Source organism: Herpailurus yagouaroundi, unplaced genomic scaffold (assembly GCF_014898765.1).
Source record: "Herpailurus yagouaroundi ecotype Mexico unplaced genomic scaffold, PumYag 160, whole genome shotgun sequence".
NCBI classification, from domain to species: Eukaryota; Metazoa; Chordata; class Mammalia; order Carnivora; family Felidae; genus Herpailurus; species Herpailurus yagouaroundi.
This window is the reverse complement of record NW_024412401.1, coordinates 4,547,631-4,554,251: the sequence shown is the minus strand read 5'-3', so window position 1 is coordinate 4,554,251 and position 6,621 is coordinate 4,547,631. Positions and strand designations below refer to the sequence as shown.

Here is a 6,621-nt window from a genome sequence, read left to right as displayed (position 1 = left end):
AGAGTGGTCTCCAGAGTCAGGTCATCCTGAATCTGAGTCCTGGCTCTGTCACCACTGGTGGTATTATTTTTGGCAACATGTTAGCTTTCTTCAGTCTCAGCTTCCTGGCCTGCAAATAGGGACCATGCTAGTGCCTGCTTCACAGGATTGTTGTAAGGATCAAAGGCACCAAAGCATAGGTGATGCTTATATGACACATTTTATATGTGTCAGCTTGGCTAGGCTATAATGCCCAGGTGCTTGGCCAAACACCAATCTAGATGTTGCTGTGAAAGTATTTTCTAGATGTGATTATCATTTAAATCAGTAGACTTTGAGTAAAGCAGATTACCCTCCAGAAGGTAAGTGGGCTTCATCCAGTCAGTTGAAGGCCTTAAGGGAAAAGACTGACGTCCCCCAGAGAGGAAGGAATTATGCCTCCAGACCATCTTTGGACTTAAGACTACAACAGCAACTCTTCCCTGGGTCTCTGGCCTACCAACCTGTCCTGCAGATTTCTGACTTGCCAGGCCCTGCAATGGCATGAGCCAATTCCTTAAAATAAGTCTCTCTCTCTCTCTCTCTCTCTGGACGAATAGATAGGTCTTGTATTAGTTCCATTTCTCTGGAGGATTCTGACTAATACAGCATGTTCACAGTACCGAGCACAGCTCTCAGCACACTACGTGCTTGATAAAAGCTAATCCCCGAGATGATGAAGTTTTGTACCCCAGGACCTGTGGGTGCTTGTGGGAAAGTTATTAGGGGCTGGGGACCAGGGAGAACAAAAGCCCTGCACATCAGCCCTGCAGCATACGATTTAGGTAGCAGCAGCTCTGAGAGAGGTGTTGGCCTGACACCTGCTATTCTGGGGGACAGAAGGCTGAGCCTCTCGTCCTGGGACCCATCTGGGTCCCCTCCCCCGCCATCCTCACAGCCCCTCAGCCCTCACCAGGGAGACGATCTGCAACTCAAGCTCCTTGGCAGCTGTGCCTGTGGATGCTGGCTTCTCACTCCCCATCCCTGCAGCCCGGCCCACAGATGTTTTCTCCTGGCCTTTCTTCTTTTAGACCTTGTTTCCTCTTCTGACCCAAACTCCGGCGAGGCTTTTTGGTTAGCTATGTTTTTCCTCCAGAGCCTCTTTGACTCTGTTATCATCACTAAATCATCTGAATCATCAGCGCAGTATGGAGCCACTGACACAGGAGAGAGACCCCCAGCTCACCCTTCTCTCCCCTCTTTCCTCTGGGTGGCTATTACAGGTGGCAAGTAGGAGGGAAGTGGACCCTACGGCACTGAAACGCCTGTTGTTCGCTGTCCCCAAGCCCAGAAAAGCCACATTTTCCTCCCGGCCTGCCCTTCCCCAGCCTCACCTGCCTTGGACTCTCCTTCCCTTTCCGCTTGCACCTCCCAGGACAGGCCTCGTCAGGCTCCCTCAGGGCCTCATTTCCAGGAGCTGGAAGACAGAAGGAAGCTACAGATACTTGATAATTCAGCTGGGGTCTCTTAAGGAGTCTGTGGTCTGCAATGACTGTGGCTCCTGTACCATAGGTCAAGTATGTGATGGCTGTGGGCACCTTCAGAGGCCACTTACAGAGAACCATATTTTGATGGGCTTTAGCAGCCTCCCTAGGCCGTACACTGCTTTGAGAGAGTCCGCAGCTAATGGCCAGAGAAGAAGAGTCCTAATTAAGGCCACCCAATGAACTGGGAGCCAGATTGGAGCTCGAGTGTGGGTCTTCTGATTCTAGCCCAGTGCTCCAGCGCTTTCTTTCTTCAGATTGCCTGGAATAGGTGTTGTAGGAGATGGTAGTCACCTTGGCAATGATGTATCTGGATGCTGTATCTGGGGGTTGTTGATAGGTTAATTCAAACTGTGTTCATTCACAGGAGGGCCCAGGATTCCTAGGCAGCTTGTGGAACTCATAGAGAGAAGGAGAAAAAGAGACGAAAGATGAGAACAGCCCAACATAGATCTCTGGTCTCATTAGTTTGTTGATTCCTTCACTCCTTGATTCACTCGTACAGTCATTCTTTTGTTCCACTGTGGGTGTTTGGGATGCCCTATCTAGCTCTCACCATCAATGTCACAGGTTCTACCTTGAAGAATTCTTGGCCTCACTCCAGGCATGAGATGTTTGAGCTCTGGGTACAATGATGGCCTTCACACAGACAGACACAGACAGGCACACACGCGCGCGCACACACACACACACACACACACACACACACACAGCTTTGGCAAAAATGAAAAAGAGACATACCATGAAAAAGAGAAGGTGGGGTTGACAGGTGAACAGTTGTTCCTTCTTCCCATAGACCTTAAAGTTGCAGAATGTTCTCTGTCTGCTTCCCCGTGAGCCACTAAGCCTGCAAATCCAGTGGCTACAGTGTCCCTGGCTACCGTAGCTGTGGTTTTAGGGGTCCTGGCTGGACTTTGTGGGTGGGCACCTCCATGCTTCCTCCCTTCTCAGGCCTGCTCCTCAGGGCCTGATTGTGGGACCTCTTCCCCCTCCCTGGCCATCTCCCTCAGGCCCACAGCTGTTAGAGCTCAGCCTGCCAAGTCTCCCAGAGTCGTATGGAACTCACCACCCAATGTAGGTGGGAAGGACGCGGACGTGCAGTCAGCTGGGTGGGAAGGCGGCTCCCAGGAGGCAACACTCTGAGGTCCACGCCAACCCCACCCCTAGCTGATATTTTCAACAATTCCGTGAGAGGCACTGGGAAGGACGTTTGGCCCAAAGACCATCACTCTTCACAGCTCAGTCCCTGAGAAACATGGCAGAGATTCCTCAGACAACCCCAGAGGCCAGGGGTTGGAGAAGTGAAGAGGCAACTTCTCTCCAAGGAGAGGCCAAGGGACCCTGAGGATCTGATGATGCTTATGGTCAGACTCTGTGTGGTCCATCAAGACAGAAAAAAGAAGAAGAAGAAGAAGAAGAAGAAGAAGAAGAAGAAGAAGAAGAGAGAGGGAGGGGGAGGGGAAGGAGAAGGAGAAGGAGAAGGAGAAGAAGAAGAAGAAGAAAGGAGTGAAAAAGTATTAAGAAGCTGCAGATTTTCTTATAAAGAGCTTAGACTTTGGAGTTAGACAGCCTCTAACACTGCCCAGCTCTGCAACTTTGGGCAAGTTACTTAACTTCTCTGGGCCAAATCTCTAAAACGGGATAATGATACTTTTCCTCCCGGGCTGCTGTAAGAATTGGAGAAAATATTTACGAAGCACAAAGACAGTGCCTGGAGGTACCTTACTAATGACAATGACAGAAGTCTGGGAAGCACTTACTATGTTCTCGGGAGCTGGTAGATTTTAGGTCATCTTTTTATTCTTGATGGAACACAGTGGATGTTACAGGTACAAACACGGGCAGGGTCTCTGACTTTGTGCTGAGGCTTCTTCCCCAGGAGACTGAAAGCGCCCACCTCTTGTCACAGGGGCATGTGACTCAGAAGAGGGGATGCCAGACCCTGAGTCAATGGCAACACTGTCTCAGAGCACCTATGTCCCCTTGGGTGGACTCCTCTGCACCCAGAGATCAGACGCAGCCCTGCTTTGTTCTGAAACCACAAGGTGGTGTGGCCGGCAGCCAGAGAGAGTGCTTCTTTTTCCAAAGTATGTTTGCTGTATAAACACAATCGTAAAATAAAAGCCAAGTGTCGGCGATGGCGGGGTCGGAGCGAGAGCGGGGAGAGGCGGCGTTGCTGGCGATGGCCAGCCACTCCCGCCCAGCCCGGGCGGTCAGTGTGGAGGAGGAGAGCCCTGCATCCCATCACGCTGTCAGCCTGCACAGACCGTATTTTCTTCAAGCCTCACTTGGCTGGAGCAGTTTGGAGAGGGTCAGGGAAGGAGGAGGCAGGCTCCAAGGCCTTGCTGGACTCGGAAAAATAATCTGGCTTCTACCGACTTGTCATCTGATCCATAAAATTCGCTGCTTGGGTCCTTAAGATGGTCCCCTGGGGCTTTATCTGGGTCTCAGATTCAAAAGCAGAGTTACTGACCATGGAGATGGCTCTACCATCAAGTAGCCAAGAAAAGGGTGACCTGGGTTCCCAGACACCATCCCCCGCCCCCCACACCGCCCCAGCTGCGTATGCCTCTGTGGCTAAAATCAAATGGAAGTTTGGACCGATGGTCTGTGGCAACTCAAGCTTCCATCCCTTCGAAGACTTGTCTTGATCAGGACGAAGTGGGAAGAAGGGCTTGAATTGTCGCAGCAGCTGTCTTAACCTTCAGTGCCACGATGGCTTCGGGTTTCCATCTCTTACCCCCGCTGCCCCCTTGACCTGCTTGCTTGCTCCTTCTCCTCAGTCCTGTCCCTCCCCCATGACTCGCGGACTTTACCAATAATTCCAAACTGCCCCCCAGTTGCAGCCACCCCAATTTCTATCACTGGCTTGGACCACTTTATCCTTCAAGGAGGGTGAGGAGTCAGGGGGAGGTGCAAGGGGTCTGGAAAAGGCATGCTAGGCTCTGAATCGAATTCAGACGTACTGCTCTCTGTCTGCTCAGAAGGAAAACTTACGACTCACAGCTGCGGTGCGGCGAGCACGGGGATGAAGCCATGGAGGGCCCCCGCATATTTTCCTTGGCCTGCACACAAGTCGTTGACATCATTTCAGACTTCGCCATTCATCCACTGCTGCTCGGAGCTTGTGTGGTTGTGTGGGGCTGTGTTCCAGAGTCTGGGGAAGGTCTGATTGCAAATTGGGTGGTGGTGGGGATGGAGGTGGTCCCGTGGAGTTTGTAAAAACAAACAGAAATGCACTGAACCTTGTCTTTCCTCCCCTGGAATGATGAGGGAAACTAACCCCCACCCGCCCGGACCAACCCACTCCTCTAGTGCAAACAGACCCAGGCCAAGGCTAGTGGGGACCCAGAGAAGCCTTTGTTCTGTCTGCACTATTTTGGGGAATGATGACGAATGTTCGCCACAGGTAAGAAAAGCAGGGGTTCCAGTAGCAAATTCTATCACATCCTTCCAGACGTCACTCGGGCCTCTCTGGGCCCATCTGCATTCTCCTGCAAATCCTGGGTAGCAGGAAAACCCTGTTAATGGTTCCCAGAGGTCTCAGAAAAGAAAATGGCAAAAGTAGGAAATGTTAATATCAGGAAACAGGGCATGCGTGTAGGTGCGTGCTGTGCAGGATTAATAATAATTTTTAGAGGACAGCTCTTCTGTGCTGGGGCTATCGTAAAGGAAGTCCTCTTTTAGCTGAGCTGCCCACCTCCTTGCATTGTCCCTCAATTCCGGTAGCATGGAGTGCGGTTGGGACAGTGGTTAAGAACGGGGTGGGGGTGGAGGGAATGCTTGGGGGCAAGATTAGAGAGTGCAGGTGAAAGGGCCTCTGACTCACCCAAATGTTGCTTCCTTTGTCGACACCGTGAGACACCATGTTTCCCACCACGGGCAAAACTCTGGACTTTGTCACTGAGAAAAAACTGCCTGGGCTCTAGCCACCGTGGAGCTGAATTTGAACCCTGCCAGAGGCCACTCTTGATTCGATAGCAGCCAGGGCCTCCTCCTCTACGCGACCTCGGGAACAGGATCGCTTCTTTCTCAAACGTCACCTGACACAAAGCGTTTGAGGAGAGGGCTCTGCCCCGGGACGTTCCTGGAAATGTTAAACAACCAGTTCACTCCAGGGAAAGTAGACCTGATCTGCAGCATTTGCCAATTTCTATGGTGTAAATTCCCCCCCCCCCCATCCGGATCAACTTCAAGCTACCAACCGTTGGGAGACAAGTCACTGGTCTTTTGTGTTTCTGCCCATCTTATGAGCAAAGATACTGACGCCTTTTGTTCTGCACTCTTTGTAACAATGTTTGTTTTCTGTCTGTCTCTCTTTCTCTCTCTTCCCCCAGTGCTGGAAACATAGGACTTCACGACCCTAGAAGATGAGAGGTATTTGTGATAGAAAGAGTCCTGATCCCTGAATCGGTTCTTATGGAGGAGACACCCAGGAGAGCCACCTATCAAAAATATCCACATTAGACTCTGTGTGAATGAAAAATCAACTTTTCTCATGGCAGAGCATTGATATTTCAGGTGTGCGTAGCACCTACCAGCACCTACTCTAACTAATATAATCAGCCACCACTATTTTCTCCCTTTATTGATGAGGAAACCGAGGCTCGCAGGTTAATGGACCAGGTGTCATTACCAGTAAATGGCAGAGCCAGGATTCAAACCTAGGCCCGTCTGCCTCCAAAGCTTTTTGCTCGACTTTGCTGACTTGTCGTGACAACGGCCCACGTGTGGCAAGGGTTCTGAGGTCCACAGATTTGCCCAGGATGGGAAACAGGTCTCCCTGCCAGAGAAAGCCAGTTATCTTTGGTAATCAGTCCTGCCTTCAGGGAAGTCTGGAAGGCTGACCATCTGCAGCTTCCAGGAAGATTGATTCCTTGTGTCCAAGCCACTGCTGTTCAGGGCAGAGCAAGGATCCCCTGAAGAACTCTTAACCTGATGAGTATTGCACGTTCAGGACAGCTGGTGGACTAAATGAGGGCCCCCCCACGACCACTGAGAGACCCCTGTCACCATGGGATTGCAAACATTGCAACAATTCAGTAGGAACTCATACCACGAAATTGCTGAACACCCGCTGTCTGCCTTCCGGTGAGGGGTCCCAGGGAGTCACAGCCAG

At 51.2% G+C, this 6,621-nt stretch overlaps 1 long non-coding RNA gene across 1 annotated transcript in view; it reads right to left on the bottom strand.

Annotated features, from left to right (window-relative positions):
* Positions 1-1,994, bottom strand: part of LOC121034390 (uncharacterized) — a 4,411-nt gene extending 2,417 nt beyond the window's left edge. The window contains exon 1 of the long non-coding RNA XR_005792406.1: positions 1,353-1,994. This is a non-coding gene — a long non-coding RNA (uncharacterized LOC121034390). The remainder of the gene's footprint in view (positions 1-1,352) is intronic.
* Between the last annotated feature and the right edge of the window lie 4,627 nt (positions 1,995-6,621).